This window comes from Centrocercus urophasianus, unplaced genomic scaffold (assembly GCF_019232065.1).
Source record: "Centrocercus urophasianus isolate 14NV4802_14NV808 unplaced genomic scaffold, USGS_Curo_1.0 seq_15, whole genome shotgun sequence".
NCBI lineage: Eukaryota > Metazoa > Chordata > Aves > Galliformes > Phasianidae > Centrocercus > Centrocercus urophasianus.
In genome coordinates, this window is record NW_024884697.1 from 47178719 (window position 1) to 47191357 (window position 12639).

General features: G+C 45.5%; 1 protein-coding gene across 6 annotated transcripts in view; it reads left to right on the plus strand.

Moving 5' to 3' along the window:
• The window catches only part of TCF20 (transcription factor 20), a 115693-nt gene that overhangs the window by 51961 nt on the left and 51093 nt on the right, over window positions 1-12639 (plus strand). The window contains exon 1 of one of the 6 annotated variants that reach the window (XM_042815474.1): window positions 2418-2453. The exons of the other annotated variants lie outside the window; for them this stretch is intronic. The gene's annotated coding sequence lies outside the window, so the exon portion shown is untranslated. Of the gene's footprint in view, window positions 1-2417; window positions 2454-12639 lie in introns of those variants that run through there. 6 annotated transcript variants of the gene reach the window in all.

Below are 12639 nucleotides of genomic sequence, written 5' to 3' on the forward strand. Positions count from 1 at the left end.
CCTTCTTCCCCCCCCCCGTGAGCTGCTAATATATGCTCCTGGAGAGCCACCGCAACTGAGTAATCACCAAATTAGGGCTGGATCAGAAGTGATGACCTCAGGGACAGGAGGAGACTCTCCATCTCCATTTGCCAGTGCTCTCAGGGTCAGAGGGAGATTTTTCTCGGGGATCTGTGGGAGAGGGCAAAAGTATGTGCACAGTAAGCATCACATTGAGGCACAACAGGAAAAAACCTTGCCTTTTGCCACTGGCAGAGCTCAGATCTGCTGAGAGTCAGTGCTGCCTGTGTAATGTGCAGTGGCAGCAGCACAGGTGGGAGCAGTGGCATTCACCAAGGGGGCTTAGTTTCACCCCAGACCTCCTGTTCTCCACAGGGGAGGCTTTCAGTTAGAAGGGTTTTATTGAGGTGGTCCCAGAATGGCTGCAGACAATTATGGCAGAGCTGACTTTCTTGTGCTAAAGGCAGGAACTTAAATCTTTCTCATGACTGTGTTGTAGCTCATCTGCTCAATTTATTATACTCTCCAGTTACAGAGTGCATTGCTGAAAATTTACATGTGAACCTGTTCAGTTTGTTACATTGATTTTAAAATTGACACTTCAAGGGTTTGTTCTGCTATGTGATTCTTTTTGGCTTTAAATCCCTATTCTCTCTTTTTTTCCCCTCTTGAGAACTGAGAAGCGATCTGGTCACTCTCTGCCTGTGTAGGTACTACTGATGGCTTTGCACTGAGGCAGGACTGCTTGTGTGGCTGCTGCATACCAGCTCTGGACATCTGTCAGCCCGATGAGGGCCTGACAGGGTCATAATAGGGTTACTCTCTGTTAGCACTAACAATTAATGTTTTATTGCTAACAATTTTTTGTGTGACTGATCATCATCAAGTAGCTGTTGTTGAGTGGACAAGTCAGAAACATGAAGCATTCAGTGGCCAAGAAGACACAAGAAAAATTGGTGATGAAACAAGGTATACAAATGAGAGTGTTTTTTTCCTCTGGAGTCTGCAGAAAGCCAAAAATTAGTTTCTGTGAGAATTAAATTATCTGTTCAGTTCAGTGGGGCTGTGTCTTAGGGCCTGCAAAGTTGATTCGGAAGCAGCAAAGTATATGGGATCGATGCTCATGTGATGGCGTGATAGAAGGCTCTAGGGAGACCTCACTGTGGCCTTCCAGTACTTGAAGGGGGCTTATAAACAGGAGGGAGAATGGCTGTTTATGAGGGTGGATTGTGATAGGAAAAGAGGGAACGGTTTTAAACTGAGACAGGGGAGGTTTAGGTTAGATATTAAGAGGAAGTTTTTCACCCGGAGGGTGATGATGCACTGGAACAGGTTGCCCAAGGAGGCTGTGGATGTCCCATCCTTGGAGGCATTCAAGGCCAGGCTGGATGTGGCTCTGGGCAGCCTGGTCTGCTGGTTGGAGACCCTGCATGTAGCAGGGGGGTTGAAACAAGATGATCATTGTGGTCCTTTTCAACCCAGGCCATTCTGTGGTTCTCTGATAGCTTATATATTTGCGGTCCTTTGTTTTCATTCTGGATGTTAAGGGATCCTTCCCATTCCCAGAGGTGCCTGCTGTAGTGTAACAGCTGACATTTGGCGTTGCCCTGTATTTATAGCCTGTTCTGTTGTCTTTTTTTTAAACTCCAGTTCATCCTTGTATATTTAGCCATGCCGTTTTGAACTTTGAGACATTTTAAGAAGAGCTTCCCCTCTTACATCCCTTGCAGTGCTTGTGAGCAGGCACTTGTGGGACGGCGATGCTGCGGGGAGCGCCGGGGGTGCGGTGCTTTGCCGTGCAAACCCACTGCTTCTGTGCCGGTGGGAAATGTCTGGCTTGTGATCCTTGTTTCGCTCATGGTTTGGTAGTGCTTTCTCTGAGTGCGTTTCCGATTCACGCCACAACTTCGTTTTGTCCATGGGATAAGAACTACGTGGTTATACCAAGGGCAAAGCTGTGTTTTCAGTTAAGGCGTAACTCCCAAATTTCAGGTTGACACCAGACTCGGGAGGGCTGAGAGTCCTAAGGCCGCGGGCCCTTTAAGCGTGAGGCGGCTCCCCCGCGCGCCCCCCGCTCCCGCCCACCGCCGCGCGCGCACACGCGTAAACGGACGCGAGCGCGCGCGCACGCGCCGCTCCCCCCTCCCCTTCTCTCCCCTCCGCCCGGCCGGGACCCGCCGCCTCGCGCCGTTCCCGCTGGCGCGCGCTGCCTGCCCAGCGCCCGCCGCCATTGGCTGCCGGGGGTCAGCTGACCCCGTGTTATTTCCTGTGTGTGCGCCCCTTTCCGTGCGTGCGGGCGTGTGTGTGTTCGTGTGTGAGAGAGGGGAGAATGGAGCCCGACGGCCCCGAGCCGCCGCCGGGCCCCCCCCGGCCCTCAGCAGCCCCCCGCAGCTGAGCGCCCCCGCCCCGCGCTCGCCTCCCGCGGCGGCGGGGTGGGGGGGGAAGGGCCGCAGGTAAGGGGCGGCCCCGCTCGGAGGTCGGGGGCAGGTGGCAAGGCCCGCCGGGGTGGGGGCGAGGGGGTGCGGGGCCTCCCTGAGAGCTGGAGGGCGGGCCTCGGATGGGGGAAGGCTTGGAAGGGGCTCTGGGGGAGTTCTCACGTGGCCCGGTTCGCCCCCACCCCTCTTTTGTTGTTGTTTAGAGATATGACGCGTGTTCGCGCGTCCAGAAGGCCGCCGTGCCGGCTGGGTGCTGCCCACCTGTTCCGCTGTGGCGGGGAGCGGCCTATGGCAGGAGCGGGGTGGTCCGTGGGGGCCCAGCGGTGCACGTGGGCTGCCCCACGCACACGGGTGGTGCACGCGGATGGCTGCGCTCGGGGCTCGTGCCTCTCCCCTCCGTTGAGCGGGGTGAACCTCGCGTTGGTTGGCAGAGGAGCACAGTGCACTGGGCTGCTGTAAGGGCCGCCTGTCTGGATATGGTGGGGAGGACCACTGCTGGCAGCCGTTTTCCGTGCCTCGAGGAAGGAATGGGAGAAAGTTATGTAACCGAGGTGTTACAGCCCTGTGCCGGAGCTGTCTGATTACTTACTCTGTTATTAGGCTGAAAATTGGGCTGCAGTTGCTTGTGAATCAACAAGCATTTATCACCGTGTCAGTTCGGTGCCATCATCCTTTTCTTTAGGTCTTAGCCACATCATCACACTTTCCATTAGAAAGGCGTGCAGTTTGATTAAACTGCAGAATTGTTCCCTGCACCATTCCTTTTATCTTCTGAAAACAAGAGAGAAAAATCAGAGATGCCAGTAAGGGAACTGAGGATCAGTTTCTGAGCTTGCTATGTTTAGGTTAGTATTTGAAAGCTATTCATGTCTGCAATAGCTGTTGCCATCTGTTGATTCCATGGGCAATTCTTAGGCGCGCTTGCTGCGTCGCGTGCTTCTGATCAATAGCTGTGCGTGTTGCAGTTGCTCACCTTCAGCTGTCTGTGCAGAACCTTTCCACTCTGCGGGAGGGGACGGGTGATTGATGGCCACGCAGCAACCTTTGGGCTTCAGATATAGCACGTTAGTTGTACTTGGTTCAGTAAGGGGTGTCCATTTGGTTAAGTGCATGTGTTACATGCAGCAGTGCTTTAAAGTATTTTAGTTTTCATTTAGCTGAGAGGCCTTTTCTTTAACAGGCCACCCTACAAGACAGAGATTTGTTTCCTTTGTTTCTTAATCTGTTTCTTCCTTTGGGTCTGTTTCTTAATTCTGGTCTCCCTGCATTAGGTTTGGTTGGCATATAAGCGGGTAGCTGTGTTAAAATGATGCAGATAGAGTAATTACTAAAAAAAAAAAAAAAAAAAGGAAGAAGATATTCGTCAGTCATCTGTCTCTTAAAAAAAAAACTGCTAATAGTATTTGTTAATTTCTTTAAAAGGCTGGCATGTACAATGCATGCTTTTTTTTTCTTTTTATTTTCTAGTTAGCAAGTAAACTGTTATGCTTCTGAGGTGCAAGAATGAGCACTTTTTACATCAAAAATATGCTGTCCATTCTTAATTGGTTATAGTTTTGGGGATAACCTCAGACAAACAGATAACTCTGGGGCTTTCTGCTAACGTGCTTTAGTGTTCGGGGGAGGTTTTTGGACCTTCCTGCAAGCTTGGCATTCTCTAGACTACTTAGCTTTAAATCTGCTAGCATCCTTTTGAGTAGAATATTATGTGTTTTGACACAGTTTGGGCTTTGATCTCTAAATCAGATTTTGGAGGCTTTGGGAATTATGAAACTTGCATTTTTTTGCTGAAATGCGTTCTTTAATGTACCTCTGCAGCCTGGGGCAGGTTAAGGATGTTTCCCAGTGTGAAAGTGCTGGGAGCAGTTTGGTTGTGTCTTTAATGGGAGGTCAGAAATTTATTTTGTCCTCTTCTCAGTTATTAATGCTTCATAAAGAGGGCCAGAGGTGAATTTTTATGAAAGGAGTAAATCTGTTCCTGTGATGCTTAAATAAGATCTGTAGGTTATTCAAATTAAACAGAAAATCTGTTTGTGCATTACGTTTAGAAAGGAGCTCCTCATTGTCAGAAGAAACTTCCATAACCTTCAGCTGAAGAACTGGAGAGATGTGAACCTTTCTTACATTTTAAAGGGTACTCAGATTAACCTTAAAAGCATAAGACAGTATAAGTGCAAACCTTCTTAATAAGGGTTTGTATATGATTGCTACAGGCATAAATTCTGGAGGAAAAAGAGTGGAACGTTGAGGTTTTGGGATCTCCCACTTCCTGTTGTTGGGATGCGTACAAAGAAGTCCATTTGGGCTCATGGTACTGTATTAAAAAGCAAATCACTGTGTGCCCTTCTTCTTCCTTCCTTTTTCGGTCATGTTTAACTAAGCCACCCATGAAGCACAGCCAGATGACAATAAGACCCTTCTTAGCTGGGTCCCTGTGTGGGAATTGTACTGCACAGTTCCTGTTGCAACTCTTAACAGCTTGGCAGGTTGCTGTGTGAAATGAGGGCATCGGAGGTAATAAACGTGAATAATTTTCATGCTGTTCTGCTTCCCTATAATTTGAGATAAGGGTATACTTAGGAGTTTATAGCTGGCTTGAGCGTATCTTACCTTTTGGCACGGAGTATGCCAGATCCCCATTTGGGTCGGGTAACTTCTTAATTAAAGCATTTATTTTGTTCATAACCTGCTGGATTATATTTTATACTTATGGAGGGTATTACACTATTGGTTTTGGAACCTGAGTTCTCGTGACTTCCAAAGATCCAGGCATGTTTTTGGCAGTGCTAACTCTTCAGGCTTCAGAATGAGCTGTAACTGGATGTGTGAGAATTAGTTACATAACTGTGCAGTTGGCCTCCAGGACACGAAGGATTACCTGCAGCAACGTGAGTTTGTGAAGAACCAGCTAACAGCACTCAGTGGAATCCCATGACTTCCATGCTGATTTATTTGCTGGTGGAGACTGGTTTGAGGCCGACAGACTCTTCTCGTTCGAGTAACTAAAATCAGGGAGCATAAAGTGGATTTTTGTGACTCTCTGTGCTGAGCTCTCCATCTCAAAATAAATAAGCAAACGAATTGCTTGTTTAGCTTTTGGACTTCTAAGACATAAACTGAAGATAGCCTCAAGTATTTTTAATCACTTCTAATAATGTTGGTGAGCTATGTGGGGAAAAAAGTAATATGGAAATTTGGCACTACTGACAGAGGACACAAATACAACGTAAGTGGAGTTGTAAGCTCTCAAAATGTGTAGGAAGGACCGCCGTATTTCAGTTCTGGTAACGGGATCCTAATGTCTGGGTCTGTTTTGATAGATAGATAGATAGATAGATAGATAGATATACAGATAGATATACAGACAGATGAAGTTGGTGCTGTTACCTTGACCTAACTCCACTCCTTTATGGTTGTTGCCTAGATGTCAGTCTTAACTGATCAGGAAAGTAGAAGATTCTGTTCTGCAGTTGAGCTCAGTGCTGCTCGTGCATCTGTGTAACATCACAAAGTCTAGCTGTGGCATTCCTTGACTTCTTCAGCTGAGCCTTTCTGCTATTGCTTTCCACTGAGTTATGTGCTGTTTTGTTTGGGAATGTTTGGAAATGCATACGATTTTCTTCTCTGCGCCTTTACATGTGTTTACTTTCAGTTTAAAAAATAAATAAATCTACCGGAAGCCAAAGCCTCAAAATTTGAAGCTGACTTGCAATCATAAGCTGATTCTATTTAGCCCTGTTGGAAAGTAAGGCCAGTTTGGGATGTTCTACAGTCTGTAATATTTGCCTTTGAAGAGGGGGGAAAAAAAAAATAGCAGCTCTTGAACTTGTTTATGCTGCACCTGTGAACGTGAGCAGTCAAACTTCAATTTTGAGCTGGGTACAGCAAAGCATTAATGTTGCAGTAAAATTTTTTTCTTTCCCCATCAGTTATCTGTTGATTCCTTAAGATGAAAGGTGAGAAGCGACAGAAGAAAGCGCGACCATCCTCTTGCTGGATTCACTGACAGCTGATGGATATGCACGTGCCTTGCGCAGCACTCCCTGTGTTTCTTCTACTGCGGGGTTCATAAGTGATGTTAGTACTGAAAGGTTAGAAAAAGCATTATGGGCTTTCTCTCTGAAAGCTCTGAAGTCCCCTTGGGATCTTGATGTGGTGGACAATTGAGAAATCCAGGATTTTTTGCCTGTGTTGTGATGCAACAAGTACAAAAAAAAAAAGGCAAGGAAAATCACTTTCCCCTCTTCTTTGTAAGCACCCAGCATGCATGCGTTCATGCTGATAACTGCACATGGAATAGCTATTCCACGCTAGAACATGGTGATGTATTTTGGAGGGCTTTCACTGGTCTGACTGAACTCAATCATCTAATTGCTAGTAAATGTGGAGTTGTAAACCACCCTCAGATGAGTTCTGATAAGAGCTCTGTGCTTAGCTGGAAATTGCACAGGGAACTGTTTTGTTAGAAGCTTTCATTCAGTTTATTGGGAGTATTGTTTGTATCACTTCTTCTGTGAAAGATATATGCTGTAAGCTCTGCCTTGGTAATAGCTTTCAACTGAACTAAATACGAGTTACTAGTACCTGCTAGGCACCAGCAGGGCTGGTTGTATAGATGGCTTTTGGCCATATATAATATTGCTAATGACTCTGGAACACATACCTAAAACTTAGGGGCTAAAAGAAAAATAGGTGCTGCCACACCTTCCAGATCTTAAAGGAGCAAACCATTGTGAACTACAGCGACGTACTGTTAGTCAGCCTGCAGCTCAGTGCCTGCAGTTCACTCATTCCTTCGGTCAGGTGATTGGATACACTTGGATTGCTGTGAGATTTATCCAGTGGTATTTCCCATGGATAAAAGTTGTGGAATAATGGGAAAAGCGTGTGTGATTTTTTTATCAACACAAATGGTTTCTGACTCGCTGCCTGGGAAGCGTAGTGAATGCTGTGTGGTCAGCATTACATTCACATGTTTTTTGGCTTTGTTTCTCCCTTTGACTGATTTTTGTTTCTTTTTCTTTGAATGAAGCTGTTCTGTCACGTGCTGTGCACTTTGGCATATCGCTGCTTTCCTTTTCTTTCTTCACGTATGTGGAAGAGGGCAGGTTTCCCTTCCCCACGTCCTTCACCATGCTTGCACAAACTGTTGTCAGCTTTTCTGATGTTCTTCATGATGCCCATGCGTTGTGCATACTGATGGGTAAAAATGATCTCCTAGCTAGATCTTGAGAAGTTTGATAGACACTTAGCAGACAGCAGGGTAAGTGAGCTGGGCAGAGCGGTACAGACGGTGGGAGCAGATTGCCTTTGTATGGCAGGGTGACAGCGAGCAAGCGGCAGCTTCTCTTCGTACTGCTGAAGAACGTGGGCTCTGGGAGTGTCACTGAGACTTGCTCTGGAGTGACACTGTTGTTCCGTGTGGAAAAATAGCTGTGCCATCCTTACCCCTCCCCTCAGAATCGTTGCATTTTAACAGAGGAACAGTCTTTGCTTTTCAGTCTCGTTTACTGTGGAAGTACATAAAGGGAGCTCGGCTGATGCTGAGTTACATGGGGCACACGCTGTGGCACTGCGTTGGCTTTGGGGATGAGCCAGGGAGATCCACTGCAATGCAACTTTCAGCATCTGCCATTCTGATTGGATCAGCACATGTTCACTGCGGTGCAGGGAGCTGGGTGATGAGTCTTACCTCCTGATCTTTTCCCTGTGGCTGTGGCATGCTCTTCCATGTTCAGCATCTTAGATTGGCTCTGCTTCCCGCGTTTCAGTCATTGGGGACAAAATTTGTTTCCTTCTTGAGAATTGCTCATTTGAATGGTGTTTTTTTTTTTTCCCAATGGTGCTAGTATCGTGCAATTAAGATAAACAAATTTGACTCGTCATGAATTTTTGCCTTGCAAAAATAAAATTTTCTGTATGCTTGGATGGCGGAATCTGTGGAAAACCAATGTTGCGGGTACACAGTGGAGTTCTTGAAGGGTTGGTTGCTCATTCCCACTACTGAAAGAGGTGAGGGGAAGTTAAGAGGGTTAACTACATGCATATCCTGCAGGCTAATCAAAAACCTGTTGGAGTTGATAGAAAAAGAAGCACTGACTTCAGTGAATCTACATCAAGCTCCCAGCAAAAGCACATCCCTCAGCTGTGAAGTGGGGTCAGGAAATTCCTGAAGGCAGATAGGAGGAGGAATTGAAAAACAAACTTCCTTGCTTGTGAACACTGTAGTTCCATGGATAAAGACTTTATTACTCTTGAAACCTTTTCTGACCAGACTCCTGTGTACATTGCCATTCTGAAAGAAGCTAAGGAGTAAGATCCTGTGTTAATTAGTGAGACCTCTGCAAATGCATGAGCATTCTGGAGTGATTGTATGTAATCCATTGTGTATGATTTGTTAATAGTCCTTCTATATTAAGCCTCCTTTTGAGGGGAGGCAGGATGGAGAAAGAGTTTTCTGTGGGTCTTGTTGTTCAGGTGTTTTCCCCATTGTTCTTCCTGACGTACAGGATGACTGATTGCAGGAACTCAAGTTTCAGGTTGATGGGGCTGATTCTCAGAGTGGTGGGCCATCTACTGCTCGCTCTCTTACTTTGTCATCTTAATTTAGCTTTTACAAAAAATTGTGTTCAGAGTGCACCATCTTTGTTATCCTCCTCTTACTGCATTGAAGTGTTCATTCTTCTCCAGTGCTGAATTCTTGTTGCTTCTTCACTTTCAACCATTAACTTCATAATAGTTCATTCAATCTCTTCAGGATGTATGCTGTAGAGTATGAGACAGCGTACTTGCGGTGGAAGCTTTCTGCATCAGCTTTTCAACACTGTATTTCTGTCAACAGTTTTAGAAGCAGCCCTGCACTTCCACTGTGGTGATACTGAAATCTGCTGGGAGTGGAGAGAGCTTTTGACCTGTTCTGTGGGATGATCTGCATTTGTAGCTTCTTTGCTTCTGTGAACTGCTTATGCTCATTAGAATTAATTTTTCTGTGCGTGGAGTTGTCTGGCTGCTGTTGTCATTCACTGTGTCTTTGGCTGGGGCAGCAGAGCTTAGGAATATGAGGTTAATCATCTGCAATTTGAAGTAGCAGAATGCAGTGTCCTGTTTCTTGATTACCATGGCCTCAGTTCATACCATATAATTTCAGACATTTGACTGAAAGGTATTAGTTTAATCACCTTATACTTCTAAAATAGACATGGAAAGAGGTCTTCTGGAAGACTTTCATTGACTCTGTGGGAAGCTGGTGAGAGCAAACCAAGTTAAATGCTTTAGGCTAAGGATTAGTGGTGGAATTCTTAGGTTTGGGTTTAATTCCTGTTTCTTCCAACACACTGTGAAGCTCTGGTTCCTTTTGGTCATCTGCTTGGTGGGTATGCCAGCAGAAGTGCAGTGAGGGTGCATGGTGAAACGATTTACAAAGCTGGTCCTGTTTGCAAAGAAAACCTCCAATGAGGGGATAGGAGTGAGAATTACGAGGCTGGAAAGGCAGGAGACAGCTGGAACTCCTTCAGGTAGTATGGACACTGAAGTCATCTTTTTGTTGAATCACATGAATATTTGAAGTACTAGTATGAACGTTTTCACCTGTCTCCCTGTAATAGGGGGTGCAATCTAAATTTCTGCCTGTTAATTGCTTTTTAGGAGATAGCACTGTACTGATAGATCTGCTTCAACTTTTGGCTTCAGCATGAGGGAGATAGTGTGGAACCTGAGGGGTTGGAGGAATGTGCCAAGTGTTGTTTGAAGGATGCGGGTTGAAGGAGACAGGGGAAGACAACTTGGTTGTTTTTCAGTGTAAGTCTTAAAAGTGCTTAATTTTTCTGAGATAACTTCTGCCACTTCTTTATTATGTTGGATGAAAAGCCTTATTTTTTCCCTCTAATGTTCTGTCAGGAAGAATCACATGAATTTGCCCGTGTGTTTATCTCAGGCCTTCCATGGCAGCAGTACGGAGCGTGTCCAAAGAAGGGCAACGAAACTGGTGAGAGATCTGGAGCACAAGTCCTATGAGGAGCAGCTGAGGGAGCTGGGATTGTTCAGTCTGGAGAAGAGGAGGCTCAGGGGAGACCTCACTGCACTCTACAACTTCCTGAAGGGAGGTTGTGATGAGGAGGGGTTTGGCCTCTTCTCCCAGGCAACAAACGGGACCTGAGGAAATGGCTACAAGTTGTGCCAGAGGAGATTTAGGCTGGACATGAGGAAAAACTTTCTCTCAGAGAGTGTTCAGGCACTGGAATGGCTGCCCAGGGAGGTGGTGGAGTCGCCGTTCCTGGCAGTGTTCAAGAGGCGCCTGGATGAGGAGCCGTGAGATACGGTTTAGTGCTCGTGGTAGCAGTGGGAATGGGAAGGTTGGACTGGATCTTACAGGTCGTTTCCAACCTTGTGATTCTGTGATTTGCAAACCTTGCACAGCCAAATGACTCCTAAATCTTTTTGTTTCAGGGGAAGGATAAAGTACTAATCTGGGAGGAAGACTAATAGGCTAGTGAAACTTGAGAGTTCCAATGCGTAGCTAAATTTCTTGTGTTATCTTCAAGGAGTAAAGATTATTGGTAAAAAGCATGGAAGAAATAATTTGAGTACAGCCTTAGTGCAATTGGATGGTGACTGATTTTAGTATTCTGAGGTTATCTCTACTTGATGTTGATGTTTTTGCATGTAATGTAACTAGATTGTGTGATCCTCAACAATGGATTTATCCTCATTTGTGGATTCAATTCTTGTATACTGTGTGTAAACTGCATTGTGATAAACCTGCACATAACTGATAGAGATTTTGTGTTAATTTACTTCATTTGCCTTAGAGTTCCCAGGAGTCTTAGTTACAGGCTCGTTGCAGCAGGCATTGTAAATCAGAATAAAAAGGTTTGATTGTGTAGACTGCTTTGAATAGGAGGGAAAAGAAAATACAACGTATCTCGCTGTGTTAATATTTAATGTATGACCTCAGCATCCATCTTAGCAACTTGCCATAATTCGGAGAGATAATACATTTAAGACCTTAAAGGCAGAGGCTACTATTTGGTATGGACAATTTACAGAAGTTAATGTGCTAGTGGGGTTTTTTGCTGGTTTTTATTATTTTATTTTACTTTTTAACCTGCTGTTGTTTTGAGTACTTGCGATAGTGGTCTCACTTCTGCAATGAAAGTGGGAGCTTGGATGGATAAAAGTTCTGCTGGGCAACACTATTCAGTGTTTTCTGCTTCCCTCTTGCAATTAATAATTGACTCCTCCTTTTCTCTGTCAATTTTATTAACAGAAAGATGGTGGTGAGGTGGGAGTTGTCATACCTTTACTAAATGTCCTCTCTCTCCTGTGTGAGGAGTGAAGAGCAGATCGAGAGCTGTCCTTGAAATGGTTGCTCTGATTTTGCTATATTGCAGAAGCTGGGATGATGTTCCACTGTGGAGACGTTGGAGTCTTGGATGGAGGTGACTTTTCGATACGAGGCAAATAATGAATTGCTCAAACGTTTGGGACAGCAAGTGCTTTGGATTAGGATTGTGTGATCAGCTGGTACAAAGCTTGGCAAAAAGAAATGGAGGCTTCAGTATCGTTTTCATTTTGAACGGAGGCTGAGGTTGTTTGACTGTTGTGTAAAAATGAAGAGCCTTTTAAATATGAACTTCTGATTTCAAGTGCTCTTCAGTAGCCACGGCACTTAAGCAGTTCCTGCTGTGTCCGTTTTGCTGGTACGGATGTTTGTGTGACGATTCAGTGGATTGGATCTGCTAGTTCAGAAAGGGCTTCTTCCCCTTGCAGAAGCGTTTCTCACCCATAACGGCTCCATGGTGCGGCTTGTGTCCTGACTGACAGCCGAGTGGGACGCTGGCCCTCCTCATCTGGTGCAGAGAGGGCTGACCGTACATGACTAGCTGAAGTTGTAGTGACGTTCGGCATAAAACACAATTGCTCTTGAATAGGTTCTTACTGTTACTGGTGGCTGGTAAAAGATAAGCTGGATAACTTTCTGCAGTCGCTTGGTGGACTTTTAGAAGCTATTTACAGCGCATCTGTACTGTCAGTTGGAACAGAAAACCAATAACCATAGCATATCCTGAGTTGGATAAGGACCAGTGAGTCCAACTCCTGGCTCCACGTGGCACCGCCCAAAAATCAAACCCTATGTCTGAGGGCATTATCCAGATACTCTTTAAGTTCTGGTAGCTTGGGGCAGCCCGTTCCATGCCCACCACTC